Source organism: Meriones unguiculatus, chromosome 5, assembly GCF_030254825.1.
Source record: "Meriones unguiculatus strain TT.TT164.6M chromosome 5, Bangor_MerUng_6.1, whole genome shotgun sequence".
Taxonomy (NCBI): domain Eukaryota; kingdom Metazoa; phylum Chordata; class Mammalia; order Rodentia; family Muridae; genus Meriones; species Meriones unguiculatus.
In genome coordinates this window covers 77534829-77553808 of record NC_083353.1, presented here as the reverse complement: position 1 = coordinate 77553808, position 18980 = coordinate 77534829, and positions in this window count along the sequence as shown.

Here is an 18980-nt window from a genome sequence, read left to right as displayed (position 1 = left end):
TTTGTGTTCTGGAGTCACTTCATTGGAAGCATGTTTTCTGTGCTCTGGAGTCATTTTGTTGGAAGCGAATTTTTTGTGCTCTGGGATGTTTTCTTTGGAAGCGAATATTTTTGGTCTCAGGAGATTTCATTGGAAGGGAATTTGTTGTGTTCTGGGGTAATTTCGATGGAATAGAAATTTTTGTGCTCTCACGACTTTTGGATGGATGCAAATTTTTGAAGTAGGGAGTCATTTCGTTGGAAGCGAATTTTTTGTGCTCTAATATGATTTCGTTGGTAGCGCATTTTCTGTGTTCTGGGATAATTTCGTTGGAAGTGAATTTTTTGTGGTCTGGGGTGATTTTGATGGAAGCCAATTTTTGAAGTATGGGATCATTTCCTTGGAAGCGTGTTTTCTGTGCTCTGGAGTCATTTCGTTGGAAGAGAATGTTTTGTGGTCTGGGGTGATTTTGTTGGAAGCGAAATTTTTGTGTTCTAGGGTAATTTCGTTGGACGTGAATTTTTTGTGTTCTCGGGTGATTTCTTTGAAAGGAAATTTTTTATGTTCTAGGGTGATTTTATTGGAAACGAATTTTTTTGTGCTCTGGGATGATTTCTTTAGAAGTGAATATTTGTGTTCTCAAAAGATTTTGTTGGAAGCGAATTTTTTTGTGTTCTGGGGTCATTTCTTTGGAAATGAATTTTTTGTGTTCTCCGGATTGTTTGATGGAAACAAATTTTTGAAGGAGGGGGTCATTTCGTTGGAAGCGTGTTTTCTGTGCTCTGGAGTCATTTCGTTGGAAGCGAATTTTTTGTCCTCTGGGGTGATTTCGTTGGAAGCGAATTTTTTGTGTTCTCGGGTGATTTCCTTGAAAGGGAATTTTTTGTGTTCTGGGGTCATTTCGTTGGAAGTGAATTTTTTGTGTTCTGGAGTGATTTCATTGGAAGCGAATATTTTGTTTTCTGGGGAGATTTCATTGGAAGCGAATATTTGTGTTCTCAGTAGATTTTGTTGCAAGCGAATTTTTTCTGTTCTCCGGTTTTTTCGATGGAAGTAAATTTTTGAAGTAGGAGGTCATTTCGTTGGAAGCATGTTTTCGGAGCTCTGGAGTCATTTCGTTGGAAGCAATTTTTTGTGCTCTGGGTTGATTTCGTTGGAAGCGAATTTTTTGTGTTCTGGGGTGATTTCGTTGAAAGGGTATTTTTGGTGTTCTGGGGTGATTTCGTTGGAAGCGAATTTTTTGTGATCTGGGATGTTTTCTTTGGAAGCGAATATTTGTGTTCTCAGGAGATTTCCTTCCAAGCAAATTTTTTGTGTTCTGGGCTAATTTCATTGAAAGGGAATTTTTTATGTTCTAGGGTGATTTCGTTGAAAGCAAATTTTTTGTGTTCTGGAGTCATTTCATTGGAAGCGTGTTTTCTATGCTCTGGAGTCATTTTTTTTGGAAGCAAATTTTTTGTGCTCTGGGTTGATTATGTTTGAAGCGAACTTTTTGTATTCTCGGGTGATTTCGTTGAAAGGGAATTTTTTGTGTTCGAGGGTGATTTCGTTGGAAGCGAATTTTTTGTGCTCTGGGATGTTTTCTTTGGAAGTGAATATTTGTGTTCTTAGGAGATTTCGTTGGAAGCGAATTTTTTGTGTTCTGGTGTAATTTCGTTGGAATAGAAATATTTGTGCTCTCAGGATTTTTGATGGAAGCAAATTTTTGAAGAAGGGAGTCATTTCGTTGGAAGCATGTTTTCTGTGCTCTGGAGTCATTTCGTTGGAAGCGAATTTTTTGTGCTCTGGGGTGATTTCGTTGGTAGCGCATTTTCTGTGTTCTGGGATAATTTCGTTGGAAGTGAATTTTTTTGTTCTCGGGTGATTTCGATGGAATCCAATTTTTGAAGTATGGGATCATTTCCTTGGATTCGTGTTTTCTGTGCTCTGGAGTCATTTCGTTGGAAGCAAATTTTTTGTGTTCTGTGGTGATTTCGTTGGAAGCGAATATTTTGTGTTCTGGGGAGATTTCGTTGGAAGCGAATATTTGTGTTCTCAGAAGATTTCGTTGCAAGCAAATTTTTTCTGTTCTCCGGTTTTTTCGATGGAAGTAAATTTTGAAGTAGGAGGTCATTTCGTTGGAAGCGAATATTTTGTGTTCTGTGGTGATTTCGTTGGAAGCGAATATTTTGTGTTCTGGGGAGATTTCGTTGGAAGCAAATATTTGTGTTCTCAGAAGATTTCGTTGCAAGCGAATTTTTTCTGTTCTCTGGTTTTTTCGATGGAAGTAAATTTTTGAAGTAGGAGGTCATTTCGTTGGAAGCATGTTTTCGGAGCTCTGGAGTCATTTCGTTGGAAGCGAATTTTTTGTGTTCTGGGGTGATTTCGTTGAAAGGGAATTTTGGGTGTTCTGGGGTGATTTCGTTGGAAGCGAATTTTTTGTGCTCTGGGATGTTTTCTTTGGAAGCGAATATTTGTGTTCTCAGGAGATTTCATTGCAAGCTAATTTTTTGTGTTCTGGGGTAATTTCATTGAAAGAGAATTTTTTATGTTCTAGGGTGATTTCATTGAAAGCAAATTTTTTGTGCTCAGGAGTGATTTGCTTGGAAGCGAATTTTTTGTCTTCTATGGTGATTTCGATGGAAGCGAATATTTTATTTTCTAGGGTGATTTGGTTGAAAGTGAATTTTTTGTGTTCTGGGGTCATTTCATTGGAAGCGTGTTTTCTGTGCTCTGGAATCATTTTGTTGGAAGCGAATTTTTTGTGCTCTGGGTTGATTATGTTGGAAGCGAATTTTTTGTATTCTCGGTGATTTCGTTGAAAGGGAATTTTTTGTGTTCGAGGGTGATTTCGTTGGAAGCGAATTTTTTGTGCTCTTGAATGTTTTCTTTGGAATCGAATATTTTTGTTCTCAGGTGATTTCGTTGGAAGGTAATTTTTTGTGTTCTGGGTTAATATCGTTGGAATAGAAATTTTTGTGCTCTCAGGATTTTTCAATGGAAGCAAATTTTTGAAGTAGGGAGTCATTTCTTTGGAAGCGTGTTTTCTGTGCTCTGGAGTCAATTCGATGGAAGCGAATTTTTGGTGCTCTGGAGTGATTTTGTTGGAAGTGAAATTTTTGTCTTCTGTGGTGATTTCGATGGAAGCGAATTTTTTATGTTTTAGGATGATTTCGTTGGAAGCAAATTTTTTGTGCTCTGGGATGATATCTTTGGAAGCGAATATTTGTGTTCTCAGGAGATTTCGTTGGAAAAGAATTTTTTCTTCTGGGGTAATATCGTTGGAAGTGAATTTTTTGTGTTCTCCTTTTTCTTTGATGGAAGCAAATTTTTGAAGTAGGGGGTCATTTCATTGGAAGCCTGTTTTCTGTGCTCTGGAGTCACTTCGTTGGAAGGGAATTTTTGGTGCTCAGGGGTGATTTTGTTGGAAGCACTTTTTTTGTGTTCTCGGGTGATTTCTTTAAAAGAGAATATTTTGGGTTCTAGGGTGATTTCATTGGAAGCGAATTTTTTGTGTTCTTTGGTGATTTCGTGGGAAAAGAATTTTTTGTCTTCTTGAGTAATATCTTTGGAAGAGAATTTTCTGTGTTCTTATATTATTTCAATGGAAGCAAATTTTTGAAATATGGGGTCATTTCGTTGGAAGAGTGTTTTCTGTGCTCTAGAGGCATTTCTTTGGAAGCGAATTTTTTTTGTTCTGGGGTGATTTGGTTGGAAGCGAATATATGTGTTCTCAGAAGATTTCATTGCAAGCGAATTTTTGTGATCTTGGGTAATTTCTTTGAAAGAGAAATTTTTATGTTCTAGGGTAATTTCGTTGGAAGAGAAGTTTTTGTGTTCTCAGGATTTTTCGATGGAAGCAAATTTTTGAAGTACGGAGTCATTTCGTTGGAAGCGTGTTTTCTGTGCTCTGGAGTCACTTTGTTGGAAGCAAAATTTTTGTGCTCTGGGGTGATTTCGTTGGAAGCGCATTTTTTGTGTTCAGGGATAATTTCGTTGGAAGTGAATTTTTTGTGTTCTCGGGTGATTTCGATGGAAGCCAATTTTTGAAGTATTGGATCATTTCCTCGGAAGCGTGTTTTCTGTGCTCTGGAGTCATTTCGTTGGAATCGAATTTTTTGTGCTCTGGGGTGATTTTGTTGGAAGTGAAATTTTTGTGTTCTCAGGTAATTTCGTTGGAAGCGATTTTCTTGTGTTCTGGGGTAATTTCCTTGGAAGCGAATTTTTTTGTGCTCTGGGATGATTTCTTTGGAAGCAAATATTTGTGTTCTCAGAAGATTTCCTTGCAAGCGAATTTTTTGTGTTCTGGGGTAATTTCGTTGGAAGCCAATTTTTTGTGTTCTGGGGTGATTTCGTTGGAAGCGAATATTTTGTGTTCTCGGGTGATTTCAATGGAAACAAATTTTTGAAGTATGGTATCATTTCGTTCGAAGCGTGTTTTCTGTGCTCTGGAGTCATTTCGTTGGAAGCGAATTTTTTGTGTTCTGGGGAGATTTCGTTGGAAGTGAATATTTGTGTTCTCAGAAGACTTCATTGCAATCGAATTTTTTCTGTTCTCCGGTTTTTTCGATGGAAGTAAATTTTTGAAGTAGGAGGTCATTTCGTTGGAAGCGTGTTTTCGGTGCTCTGGAGTCATTTCGTTGGAACCGAATTTTTTGTGCTCTGGGTTGATTTCGTTGGAAGCGAATTTTTTGTGTTCTCGGGTGATTTCTTTGAAAGGGAATTATTTTTATGTTCTAGGGTGATTTCGTTGGAAGCTAATTTTTTTGTGCTCTGGGATGATTTCTTTCGAAGCGAATATTTGTGTTCTCAGGAGATTTCGTTGGAAGCAAATATTTTGTGTTCTGGGGTAATTTCGTTGAAAGCGAATTTTTTGTGTTCTCGGGTGATTTCAATGGAAGCAAATTTTTGAAATATGGGGTCATTTCGTTGGAATCCTGTTTTCTGTGCTCTGGAGTCATTTCGTTGGAAGCGATTTTTTTGTGTTCTGGGGTGATTTCGTTGGAAGCGAATTTTTTCTGTTCAGGGGTGATTTCGATGGAAGCAAATTTTTTCTATTCCGTGGTAATTTCGTTGGATGTGAATTTTTTGTGTTCTCGGGTGATTTGGTTGAAAGGGAATGTTTTGTGTTCCAGGGTGATTTCATTGGAAGCGATATTTTTTGTGCTCTGGGATGATTTCCTTGGAAGCAAATATTTGTGTTCTTAGGAGGTATCGTTGGAAGCGAATTTATTGTGTTCTTCGGATTTTCGATGGAAGCAAATTTTTGAAGTAGGGGGTCATTTCATTGGAAGCGTGTTTTCTGGAGTACTCTGTAGTCATTTCATTGGAAGGGAATTTTTTGTGCTCTGGGGTGATTTCGTTGGAAGCAAATTTTTTGTGTTCTCAGATGATTTCGTTTAAAGGGAATTTTTCGTGTTCTCGGTGATTTCGTTGGAAGCGAATTTTTTTTGTTCTGGGGTCATTTCGTCGGAAGCGTGTTTTCTGTGCTCTGGAGTCAGTTCGTTGGAAGCGAATTTTTTGTGCTCTGGTGTGATTTCATTGGAAGCGAATTTTTTGTGTTCTCAGGTGATTTCCTTTAAAGCTAATTTTTTATGTTCTAGGGTGATTTCGTTGGCAGCGAATTTTTTGTGTTCAGGGGTGATTTTGATGGAAGCAAAATTTTTCTGTTCTGTGGTAATTTCGTTGGACGTGAATTTTTTGTGTTCTCGGGTGATTTGTTTGAAAGGGATTTTTTTGTGTTCCAGGGTGATTTCATTGGAAGCGATTTTTTTTGTGCTCTGGGATGATTTCCTTGGAAGCAAATATTTGTGTTCTTAGGAGGTATCGTTGGAAGCAAATTTATTGTGTTCTGGGGTAATTTCGTTGGAAGTGAATTTTTTGTGTTTTCGGGTGATTTCTATGTAAGCAAGTTTTTGAAATATGGGGTCATTTCGTTGGAACCGTGTTTTCTCTGCTCTGGAGTCATTATGTTGGAAGCTAATTTTTTGTGTTCTGGGGTAATTTCGTTGGAAGAGAATATATTGTTCTCAGAAGATTGTGTTGCAAGCAAATTTTTTGTGTTCTGGCGTAATTTCGTTGGAAGCAAATTTTTTGTTTTCTCGGGTGATTTCTATGGAAGCAAATTTTTGAAGTATGGGATCATTTCGTTGGGAGCGTGTTTTCTGTGCTCTGGAGTCACTTGGTTGGAAGAGAATTTTTGGTGCTCTGGAGTGATTTCGTTGGAAGCGAATTTTGTGAGTTCTGGGGTAATTTCGATAGAAGCGATTTTTTTGTCTCTGGGGTCATTTTGTTGGAAGAGAATTTTTTGTGTTCTGGTGTGATTTCGTTGGAAGCAAATTTTTTGTGTTCTGGGGTAATTTCGTAGGAAGCGAATTTTTTGTCTTCTCGGGGGATTTCGAAGGAAGCAAATTTTTGAAGTAGGGGGACATTTCGTTGGAAGCTTGTTTTCTGTGCTCTGGAGTCATATCTTTGGAAGGGAATTTTTTATGTTTTGGGGTGATTTCGTTGGAAGCGAATTTTTTGTGTTCTAGTGTGATTTCGTTGAAAGGGAATTTTTTGTGTTCTAGGGTGATTTAGTTGGACATGAATTTTTTGTGTTCTTGGGTGATTTCGTCGTAAGTGAATTTTTTTGTGTTCTAGGGTGATTTCGTTGAAAGGGAATTTTTTTGTGTTCTAGGGTGATTTCGTTGAAAGGGAATTTTTTGTGTTCTCGGGTCATTTCGTTGGAATCGTGTTTTCTGTGCTATGGAGTCATTTTGTTGGAAGGGAATTTTTTGTACTCTGTGGTGATTTCGATGGAAGTGAATTTTTTGTGTTCTCCTGTGATTTCGTTGAAAGGGAATTTTTGGTGTTCTGGGGTCATTTCGTTGGAAGCCTGTTTTCTGGGTTCTAGAGTCATTTGTTTGGAAGCGAATTTTTTGTGTTCTGCTGTGATTTCGTTGGAAGCTAATTTTTTGTATTCTCGGGTGATTTTGTCGAAAGGGAATTTTTGTGTTCCAGGGTGATTTCATTGGTAGCGAATTTTTTTGTGCTCTGGGATGATTTCTTTGGAAGCAGATATTTGTGTTCTCAGGAGAGATTGTTTTAAGCGAATTTATTGTGTTCTGGGGTAAATTTGTTGGAAGCGAATTTTTTGTGTTTTCGGGTGATTTCGATGGAAGCAAATTTTTGAAATATGGGGTCATTTCGTTGGAACTGTGTTTTCTCTGTTCTGGAGTCATTATGTTGGAAACTAATTTTTTGTGTTCTGGGGTGATTTCGTTGGAAGCAAATTTTTTGTGTTCCCGGGTGATTTCAATGGAAGCAAATTTTTGAAGTATGGGATCATTTCTTTGGGAGCATGTATTCTGTGCTCTGGAGTCATTCCGTTTAAAAGCGAATTTTTTGTATTCTGGGGTGATTTCGTTGGAAGCGATTATTCGTGTTCTCAGAAGATTTCGTTGGAAGCGAATTTTTTGTTTTCTCCGGTTTTTTCAATGGAAGCAAATTTTTGAAATATGGGGTCATTTCGTTGGAAGTGTGTTTTCTATGCTCTGGAGTCATTTCGTTGGAAGCGAATTTTTTGTGTTTTGGGGTGATTTCGTTGGAAGCGAATTTTTTGTGTTCTAGTGTGATTTCGTTGAAAGGAAATTTTTTGTGTTCTAGGGTGATTTCGTTGGAAATGAATTTTTTTGTTCTCGGGTGATTTCATCGAAATGGAATTTTTTGTGTTCTAGGGTGATTTCGTTGGAAGCGAACTTTTTTTTGCTCTGGGATGATTTCTTTGGAAGCGAATATCTGTGTTCTCAGGAGATTTCGTTGCAAGCGAATTTATTTTGTTCTGGGGTAATTTCGTTGGAAGCTAACTTTTTGTATTCTCAAGTGATTTCGATGGAAGCAAATTTTTGAAATATGGGGTCATTTCCCTGGAAGCATGTTTTCTATGCTTTGGAGTCATTTCTTTGGAAGCAAATTTTTGTGCTCTGGGGTGATTTCTTTGGAAGCTAATATTTGAGTTCTCAGGACATTTCGTTGCAAGCGAATTTTTTGGGTTCTGCGGTAATTCTTTGTAAGCGAATTTTTTGTGTTCTCCGGTTTTTTCGATGGAAGCAAATTTTTTAAGTAGAGGGTCATTTCGTTGGAAGCGTGTTTTCTGTGCTCTGGAGTCATTTCTTTGGTAGCGAATTTTTTGTGCTCTGGGGTGATTTCGTTGGAAGCAAATATTCGTGTTCTCAGGAGATTTCGTTTCAAGCGAATTTTTTGTGTTCTGGGGTAATTTCGTTGGAAGCGTATTTTTGTGTTCTTCGGTTTTTTTGATGGAAGCGAATTTTTTAAGTAGGGGGTCATTTCATTGGAAGCGTGTTTTCTGTGCTCTGGAGTCATTTCGTTGGAAGGGATTTTTTTGTGTTCTGGGGTGATTTCGTTGGAAGCGAATATTTGTTTTCTCAGAAAATTTTGTTGCAAGTGAATTTTTTGTGTTCTGTGGTAATTTTGTTGGAAGCGAATTTTTTATGTTCTCCGGTTTTTCGATGGCAGCAAATTTTTTAAGTAGGGGGTCATTTCGTTGGAATCGTGTTTTATGTGCTCTGGAGTCATTTCCTTGGAAGGGAATTTTTTGTGCTCTGGGGTGATTTCATTGAAAGCGAATTTTTTGGGGTTCTAGAGTGATTTCGTTGGAAGCGAATTTTTTGTGTTGTGGGGTTATTTCGATGGAAGCAAATATTTTCTCTTCTGTGGTAATTTCGTTGGACGTGAATTTTTTGTGTTCTCAGGTGATTTCATTGAAAGGGAATTTTTTGTGCTCTGGGATGATTTCTTTGGAAGCGAATATTTGTGTTCCCAGGAGATTTCGTTGGAAGCGATTTTTTGTTCTCAGGAGATTTCGTTGGAAAAGAATTTTTTTGTCCTCTGGGGTAATATCATTGGAAGAGAATTTTTTATGTTGTTCGGTTTTTTCGATGGAAGCAAATTTTTGATGTAGGGGGTCATTTCTTTGTAAGCGTGTTTTCTGTGCTCTGGAGTCATTTCGTTGGAAGCAAATTTTTTGTGCTCTGGGGTGCTATGGTTGGAATCGAATTTTTTGTGTTCTCGGGTGATTTCGATTGAAGCAAATTTTTGAAGTAAGGGATCATTTCATTGGAAGCGTGTTTTCTGTGCTCTGGAGCAATTTCGTTGGAAGCAAATTTTTTGTGTTCTGGGGAGATTTCGTTGGAAGCGAATATTCGTGTTCTCAGAAGATTTCGTTGCAAGCGAATTTTTTGTGTTCTGGGGTAATTTCGTTGGAAGCGTATTTTTGTGTTCTTCGGTTTTTTTGATGGAAGCGAATTTTTTAAGTAGGGGGTCATTTCATTGGAAGCGTGTTTTCTGTGCTCTGGAGTCATTTCGTTGGAAGGGATTTTTTTGTGTTCTGGGGTGATTTCGTTGGAAGCGAATATTTGTTTTCTCAGAAAATTTCGTTGCAAGTGAATTTTTTGTGTTCTGTGGTAATTTTGTTGGAAGCGAATTTTTTATGTTCTCCGGTTTTTCGATGGCAGCAAATTTTTTAAGTAGGGGGTCATTTCGTTGGAATCGTGTTTTATGTGCTCTGGAATCATTTCCTTGGAAGGGAATTTTTTGTGCTCTGGGGTGATTTCATTGAAAGCGAATTTTTTGGGGTTCTAGTGTGATTTCGTTGGAAGCGAATTTTTTGTGTTGTGGGGTTATTTCGATGGAAGCAAATATTTTCTCTTCTGTGGTAATTTCGTTGGACGTGAATTTTTTGTGTTCTCAGGTGATTTCATTGAAAGGGAATTTTTTGTGCTCTGGGATGATTTCTTTGGAAGCGAATATTTGTGTTCCCAGGAGATTTCGTTGGAAGCGATTTTTTTGTTCTCAGGAGATTTCGTTGGAAAAGAATTTTTTTGTCCTCTGGGGTAATATCATTGGAAGAGAATTTTTTATGTTGTTCGGTTTTTTCGATGGAAGCAAATTTTTGATGTAGGGGGTCATTTCTTTGTAAGCGTGTTTTCTGTGCTTTGGAGTCATTTCGTTGGAAGCAAATTTTTTGTGCTCTGGGGTGCTATGGTTGGAATCGAATTTTTTATGTTCTCGGGTGATTTCGATTGAAGCAAATTTTTGAAGTAAGGGATCATTTCATTGGAAGCGTGTTTTCTGTGCTCTGGAGCAATTTCGTTGGAAGCAAATTTTTTGTGTTCTGGGAGATTTCGTTGGAAGCGAATATTCATGTTCTCAGAAGATTTCGTTGCAAGCGAATTTTTTTGTGTTCTGGGGTAATTTCGTTGGAAGCGAATATTTTGTTTTCTCCGGTTTTTTCGATGGAAGCAAATTTTTGAAGCAGGGGGTCATTTCATTGGAAGTGTGTTTTCTGTGCTCTGGAATCATTTCGTTGGAAGCGAATTTTTTGTGTTCTGGGGTGATTTCATGGAAGCGAATTTTTTGTGTTCTGGGGTGATTTTGTTGGAAGCGAATTTTTTGTGATCTGGGGTGATTTCGATGGTAGCAAATTTTTGAAGTACGAGGTCATTTCGTTGGAAGCGTGTTTTCTATGATCTGGAGTCATTTCTTTGGAAGTGAATTTTTTGTGCTCTGGGGTGATTTCCTTGGAATCGAATATTTGTGTTCTCGGGAGATTTCTTTACAAGCGAATTTGTTGTGTTCTTGGGTAATTTCGTTGGAAGCGAATTTTTTGTGTTCTCGTGTGATTTCGTTGAAAAGGAATTTTTTATGTTTTAGGGTCATTTCATTGGAAGCGAATTTTTTTGTGTTCTAGGGTCATTTCATTGGAAGCATGTTGTCTGTGCTGTGGAGTCATTTCATTGGAAGTGAATTTTTTTTGCTCTGGGTTGATTTCGTTGGAAGCCAATTTTTTGTCTTCTCGGGTGATTTCTTTGAAAGCTAATTTTTTGTGTTTTAGCGTTGTTTCGTTGGAAGCGAAGTTTTTTTGTTCTGGGTTGATTTCGTTGGAAGCAAATTTTTTCTATTCTGTGGGAATTTCATTGGACGTGTATTTTTTGTGTTCTTTGGTGATTTATTTGAAAGGGAATTTTTTGTGTTCTAGGGTGATTTCCTTGGAAGTGAAGTTTTTTCTGCTCTGGGGTGATTTGGTTGGAAGCGAATTTTTTGTCTTCTGTGGTGATTTCGATGGAAGCGAATTTTTTATGTTCTAGGGTGATTTCGTTGGAAGCGAATTTTTTGTGCTCTGGGGTGATTTAGTTGGAAGCGAATTTTTTCTGTTCTCGTGTGATTTCGTTTAAAGGAAATTTTTGTGTTCTGGGGTAATTTCGTTGGAAGCATATTTTTGTGTTCTCCGGTTTTTTCGATGGAAGCGAATTTTTTAAGTAGGGGGTCATTTCGTTGGAAGTGTGTTTTCTGTGCTCTGGAGTCATTTCGTTGGAAGCGAATTTTTTGTGTTCTCGGGTGATTTCGATGGAAGCAAATTTTTGAAGTAAGGGTTCATTTCGTTGGAAGCATGTTTTCTGTGCTCTGGGGTAATTTCGTTGGAGGCTAATTTTTTGTGTTCTGGGGTGATTTCGTTGGAAGCGAATATTTGTGTTCTCAGAAAATTTTGTTGCAAGCAAATTTTTTGTGTTCTGGGGTTATTTCGTTGGAAGCGAATTTTTTATATTCTCCGGTTTTTCGATGGAAGCAAGTTTTTGAAGTAGGGGGTCATTTCGTTGGAATCGTGTTTTCTGTGCTCTGGAGTCATTTCGTTGGAAGGGAATTTTTCGTGCTATGGGGTGATTTCATTGGAAGCCTATTTTTTGTATTCTCGGGTGATTTCATTGAAAGCTAATTTTTGTGTTCTAGCGTGATTTCATTAGAAGCGAATTTTTTGTGTTCTGGGGTGATTTCGATGGAAGCAAATTATTTCTGTTCTGTGGTAATTTTGTTGGACGTGAATTTTTTGTGTTCTCGGGTGATTTCGTTGAAAGGGAATATTTTGTGTTCTATGGTGATTTCGTTGGAAGCGAATTTTTTTGTGCTCTGTGATGATTTCTTTGGAAGCAGATATTGTGTTCCCAGGAAATTTCGTCGGAAGCGATTTTTTGTGTTCTGGGTAATTTCGTTGGAAGCGAAATTTTTGTGTTCTCGGGTGATTTCGATGGAAGCAAATTTTTGAAATATGGGGTCATATCGTTGGAAGCATGTTTTTGGTGCTCTGGAGTCATTTCTTTGGAAGTGAATTTTTCGTACTCTAGGGTGATTTCGTTCAAAGCGAATTTTTTGTGCTCTTGAATGATATCTTTGGAAGCGAATATTTGTGCTCTCAGGAGATTTTGTTGGAAAAGAATTTTTTGTCTTCTGGGGTAATATCGTTGGAAGAGAATTTTTTGTGTTCTCGGTTGATTTCGATGGAAGAAAATTTTTGAAATAAGGGGGTCATTTTGTTGGAAGCGTGTTTTCTGTGCTCTGGAATCATTTCGTTCGAAGCGAATTTTTTGTGCTCTGGCGTGTTATTGTTGGAAGCGAATTTTTTGTGCTCTAGGAGGATATCTTTGGAAGAGAATATTTGTGTTCTCAGGAGATTTCATTTGAAAAGAATTTTTGTCTTCTGGGGTAATATCTTTGAAAGAGAATTTTTTGTGTTTTCAGGTGATTTCGATGGAAGCAAATTTTTGAAGTATGGGGTCAAATCGTTGGAAGCGTGTTTTCTGTGCTCTGGAATCATTTCTTTGGAAGCGAATTTTTCATGCCCTGGGGTGATTTTGTTGGAAGCGAATTTTTTGTGTTCTAGGGTGATTTCGTTGGAAGTGAATATTTTTCTGCTCTGGGGTGATTTGATTGGAAGCGAGTTTTTTGGCTTCTGTAGTGATTTCGATGGAAGCGAATTTTTATGTTCTAGGGTGTTTTCTTGGAAGCGATTTTTTGTGCTCTGGGGTGATTTCGTTGGAAGCGAATTTTATGTGTTCTCGGGTGATTTCGTTGAAAGTGAATTTTTGTGTTCTGGGGTAATTTCGTTTGAAGCGTATTTTTGTGTTCTCCGGTTTTTTCGATGGAAGCGAATTTTTTACGTAGGGGATCATTTCGTTGGAAGTTTGTTTTCTGTGCTCTGGAGTCATTTCGTTGGAAGCGAATTTTTTGTGTTCTCGGGTGATATCGATGGTAGCAAATTTTTGAAGTAAGGGATTATTTCGTTGGAAGCGTGTTTTCTGTGCTCAGAAGTAATTTCGTTGGAAGCGAAGTTTTTGTGTTCTGGGGTGATTTCGTTGGAAGCGAATATTTGTGTTCTCAGAAAATTTCGTTGCAAGCAAATTTTTAGTGTTCTGGGGTTATTTCTTTGGAAGCAACTTTTTTATGTTCTCTGGTTTTTCGATGGAAGCAAATTTTTGAAGTAGGGGGTCATTTCGTTGGGATCGTGTTTTCTGTGCTCTGGAGTCATTTCGTTGGAAGGGAATTTTTTGTGCTCTGGGGGGATTTTGTTGGAAGCCAATTTTTTGTGTTCTCGGGTGATTTCATTGAAAGCTAATTTTTGTGTTCTAGTGTGATTTCGTGGGAAGCGAATTTTTTTGTGCTCTAGGATGATTTCTTTGGAAGCGAATATTTGTGTTCCCAGGAGATTTCGTTGGAAGCGAATTTATTCTGTTCTGGGGTAATTTCGTTGGAAGCGAATTTTTTGTGTTCTCGGGTGATTTCGATGGAAGCAAATTTTTCAAATATGGGGTCAATTCATTGTAAGCGTGTTTTCTGTGCCCTGGAGTCATTTCGTTGGAAGCGAATTTTTTGTGTTCTGGTGTGCTTTCGTTGAAAGCGAATATGTGTGTTCTCAGAAAATTTCGTTGCAAGCGAATTTTTTGTGTTCTGGGGTAATTTCTTTGGAAGCGAATTTTTTATGATCTCCGGTTTTTCGATGGCAGCAAATTTTTTAAGTAGAGGGTCATTTCGTTGGAATCATGGTTTACGTGCTCTGGAGTCATTTCTTTGGAAGGGAATTTTTTGTGCTCTGGGGTGATTTCATTTTAAGCTAATTTTTTTGTGTTCTAGCGTGATTTCGTTGGAAGCGAATTTTTTGTATTCTGGGGTTATTTCGATGGAAGCAAATATTTTCTATTCTGTGGTAATTTCGTTGGACGTGAATTTTTTGTGTTCTCGAGTGATTTCGTTGAAAGGGAATTTTTTGTGTTCTGGGATGATTTCTTTGGAAGCGAATATTTGTGTTCCCAGGAGATTTCGTTGGAAGCAATTTTTTTGTGTTCTGGGGTAATTTTGTTGGAAGCGAATTTTTTGTATTCTACGGGTTTTTCGATGGAAGCAAATTTTTTAAGTAGGCGGTCATTTCGTTGGAACTGTGTTTTCTGTGCTCTGGAGTCATTTCGTTGGCAGCGAATTTTTGTGCTCTGGGGTGATTTATTTGGAAGCGAATTTTTTATGTACTAGGGTGATTTCGTTGGAAGTGAATTTTTTCTGCTCTGGGGTGATTTGGTTGGAAGCGAATTTTTTGTCTTTTGTGGTGATTTCAATGGAAGCGAATATTTTATGTTCTACGGTGATTTCGTTGGAAGCGAATTTTTTATGCTCTGGGATGATATTATTGGAAGCGAATATTTGTGCTCTCAGGAGATTTCATTGGAAAAGAATTTTTTGTGTTCTGGGACAAATTCGTTGGAAGCGAATTTTTTGTGTTCTGGGGTGATTTCGATGGAAACAAATTTTTGAAGTGGTGGTCATTTCGTTGGAAGCGGGTTTTCTGTACTCTGGATTCATTTCGTTGGAAGCGAATTTTTTGTGCTGTGGGGTGATTTCGTTGGAAGCGAATTTTTTCTGTTCTCGGGTGATTTTTAATGGAAGCAAATTTTTGAAGTATGGGGTCATATCGTTGGAAACGAATTTTTTGTGTTCTCGGTTGATTTCGTTGAAAGGGAATTTTTGTGTTATAGGGTTATTTCGTTGGAAGCGAATTTTTTGTGGTCTGGGATGATATCTTTGGAAGCAAATATTTGTGTTCTCAGGAGTTTTCGTTGGAAAAGAATTTTTTGTCTTCTGGGATAATATCGTTGGAAGAGAATTTTTTGTGTTCTCTGGTTTTTTTGATGGAAGCAAATTTTTGAAGTAAGGGGTCATTTCGTTGGAAGCGTGTTTTCTGTGCCCTTTAGTCATTTCGTTGGAAGCGAATTTTTTGTACTCTGGGGTGATTTCGTTGGAAGCGAATTTTTGTGTTCTCTTGTGATTTCTTTGAAAGGAAATTTTGTGTTTTCGGGTGATTTCGTTGAAAAAGCTAATTTTTTGTGTTGTAGCGTGATTTCGTTGGAAGCAAATTTTTTTTTATTCTGGGGTGATTTCGATGGAAGCAATTTTTTTTCTGTTCTGTGATAATTTCTTTGGACGTGAATTTTTTGTGTTATCGGGGGCTTTTGTTGGAAGCGAATTTTTTTGTGCTCTGGGATGGTTTCTTTGGAAACGAATGTTTGTGTTCTCAGGAGATTTCGTTGGAAAAGAATTATTTGTCTTCTGGGGTAATCTCGTTGGAAGAGAATTTTTTGTGTTCTCCGGTTTATTCGATGGAAGCAAATTTTTGAAGTAGGGGGTCATTTCGTTGGAAGCATGTTTTCTGAGCCCTGGAATCATTTCGTTGGAAACGAGTTTTTTGTGCTCTGGGGTGATTTCATTGGAAACAAATATTTGTGTCCTCAGGAGATTTCGTTGGAAAAGAAATTTTTGTCTTCTGAGGTAATTTCGTTGGAAGCGAATTTTTTGTGTTCTCAGATTATTTCAATGGAAGCAAATTTTTGAAGTATGGGATCATTTCGTTGGAAGCTTGTTTTCTTTGCTCTGGATTCATTTCGTTGGAAGCCTATTTTTGGTGTTCTGGGGTAATTTCGATGGAAGCTAATTTTTTGTGTTCTCTTGTTTTGTCAATGGAAGCAAATTATTGAAATAGGGGGTCATTTCATTGGAAGCGTGTTTTCTGTGATCTGGAGTCATTTCATTGGAAGCGAATTTTTTGTGTTCTGGGGTGATTTCGTTGGAAGCGAACATATGTGTTCTCAGAAGATTTCGTTGAAAGCGAATTTTTTGTGCTCTGGGGTGATTTCTTTGGAAGCGAATATTTGTGTTCTCAGGAGATTTCGTAGCAAGCAATTTTTTTGTGTTCTGGGGTAATTTCGTTGGAAGCGTATTTTTGTGTTCTCCGGTTTTTTCGATGGAAGCGAATTTTTTAAGTAGGGGGTCATTTCGTTGGAAGCGTGTTTTCTGTGCTCTTGAGTCATTTAGTTGGAAGCGAATATTTTGTGTTCTCAGGTGATTTCGATGGAAGCAAATTTTTGAAGTATGAGATCATTTTGTTGAAAGCATCTTTTCTGTGCTCTGGAGTAATTTCGCTGGAAGCGAATTTTTTTTGTTCTGGAGTGATTTCGTTGGAAGCGAATATTTGTGTTCTCAGAAAATTTCGTTGCAAGCGAATTTTTTTGTGTTCTGGGGTAATTTCGTTGGAAGCTAATTTTTTGTGTTCTCCGGTTTTTTCAATGGAAGCAAATTATTGAAATAGGGGGTCATTTCATTGGAAGCGTGTTTTCTGTGCTCTGGAGTCATTTCATTGGAAGCGAATTTTTTGTGTTCTGGGGTGATTTCGTTGGAAGCGATTATATGTGTTCTCAGAAGATTTCGTTGCAGGCGAATTTTTTGTGTTCTGGGGTAATTTCATTGGAAGCGAATTTTTTGTGTTCTCAGGTGATATCGTTGAAATCGAATCTTTTTATTCTAGGGTGATTTCTTTGGAAGCAAGTTTTTTGTGCTCTGGGGTGAGTTCGTTGGAAGCGAATATTTGTGTTCTCAGGAAGTTTCGTTGGAAAAGAAATTTTTGTCTTCTGGGGTAATTTCGTTGGAAGTGAATTTTTTGTGTTCTTGGGTGATTTCGATGGAAGCAAATATATGAAATAGGGGGACATTTCGTTGGAATCGTGTTTTCTGTGCTCTGGAGTCCTTTCGTTGGAAGGGAACATTTGTGTTCTGGGGTGATTTCGTAGGAAGCGAATTTTTTGTGTTCTCGGGTGATTTCATTGAAAGGGAATTTTTGCGTTCTAGGGTGATTTCGTTGGAAGTGAATCTTTTGTGCTCTGGGACGATTTCTTTGGAAGCGAATATTTGTGTTCTCAGGAGATTTCGTTGAAAGCGAATTTTTTGTGCTCTGGGGTGATTTCTTTGGAAGCGAATATTTGTGTTCTCAGGAGATTTCGTTGCAAGCGAATTTTTTGTGTTCTGGGGTAATTTCGTTGGAAGCGTATTTTTGTGTTCTCCAGTTTTATCGATGGAAGCGAATTTTTTAAGTAGGGGGTAATTTCGTTTGAAGCGTGTTGTCTGTGCTCTGGAGTCATTTCGTTGGTAGCGAATTTTTTGTGTTCTCTGGTGATTTCGATGGAAGCAAATTTTTGAAGTATGAGATCATTTTGTTGAAAGCATGTTTTCTGTGCTCTGGAGTAATTTCGTTGGAAGCGAATTTTTTGTGTTCTGTGGTGATTTCGTTGGAAGCGAATATTTGTGTTCTCAGAAAATTTCGTTGCAAGCGAATTTTTTTGTTCTGGGGTGATTTCGTTGGAAGCGAATATTTCTGTTCTCAGAAAATTTCGTTGCAAGCGAATTTTTTGTGTTCTGGGGTAATTTCTTTGGAAGCGAATTTTTTATGATCTCCGGTTTTTCGATGGAAGCAAATTTTTTAAGTAGGGGATCATTTCGTTGGAAGCTTATTTTCTGTGCTCTGGAGTCCTTTCGTTGGAAGGGAACTTTTTGTGTTCTGGGGTGATTTCGTAGAAAGCGAATTTTTTGTGTTCTCGGGTGATTTCATTGAAAGGGAATTTTTGTGTTCTAGGGTGATTTCGTTGGAAGCGAATCTTTTGTGCTCTGGGACGATTTCGTTGGAAGCGAATATTTGTGTTCTCTGGAGATTTCATTGCAAGCGAATTTTTTGTGTTCTGGTGTGATTTCGTTGGAAGCGAATTTTTTGTGTTCTCGGGTGATTTCTTTGAAAGAGAATTTTTTGTGCTCTGGGGTGATTGCTTTGGAAGCGAATATTTGTGTTCTCAGGAGACTTCGTTGCAAGCGAATTTTTTGTGTTCTGGGGTAATTTCGTTGGAAGCCTATTTTTGTGTTCTCTGGTTTTTTCGATGGAAGCGAATTTTTGAAGTATGAGATCATTTTGTTGAAAGCATGTTTTCTGTGCTCTGGAGTAATTTTGCTGGAAGCGAATTTTTTTTGTTCTGGAGTGATTTCGTTGGAAGCGAATATTTGTGTTCTCAGAAAATTTCGTTTGAAGCGAATTTTTTGTGTTCTGGGGTAATTTCTTTGGAAGCGAATTTTTTATCTTCTCCGGTTTTTCGATGGAAGCAAATTTTTTAAGTAGGGGGTCATTTCGTTGGAAGCTTGTTTTCTGTGCTCTGGAGTCCTTTCGTTGGAAGGGAACTTTTTGTGTTCTGGGTTGATTTTGTAGGAAGTGAATTTTTTGTGTTCTCGGGTGATTTCATTGAAAGGGAATTTTTGCGTTCTAGGGTGATTTCGTTGGAAGCGAATCTTTTGTGCTCTGGGACGATTTCGTTGGAAGCGAATATTTGTGTTCTCAGGAGATTTCATTGCAAGCGAATTTTTTGTTTTCTGGGGTGATTTCATTGGAAACGAATTTTTTGTGTTCTCGGGTGATTTCTTTGAAAGCAAATTTTGTGTTTTCGGGTGATTTCGTTGAAAAAGCTAATTTTTTGTCATTTCGATTATAGCTCATTTTTTGTGTTCTAGCGTGATTTCGTTGGAAGCAATTTTTTTTTTATTCTGGGGTGATTTCGATGGAAGCAAATTTTTTGTGTTCTGGGTTGATTTCGTTGAAAGAGAATATTTTGTGTTCTGGGGCAATTTAGTTGTAAGTGAATTTTTCTGAAGTATGGGGTGATTTCATTGGAAGCGTGTTTTCTGTGCTCTGGAGTCATTTCTTTGGAAGCAATTTTTTTGTGTTCTGGGGTGATTTCCTTGGAAGCGAATTTTTGTGTTCTGCGGTAATTTCGTTGGAAGCGAAATTTTTGTGTTCTCGGGTGATTTCGATGAAGCAAATTTTTCAAGTATGGGCT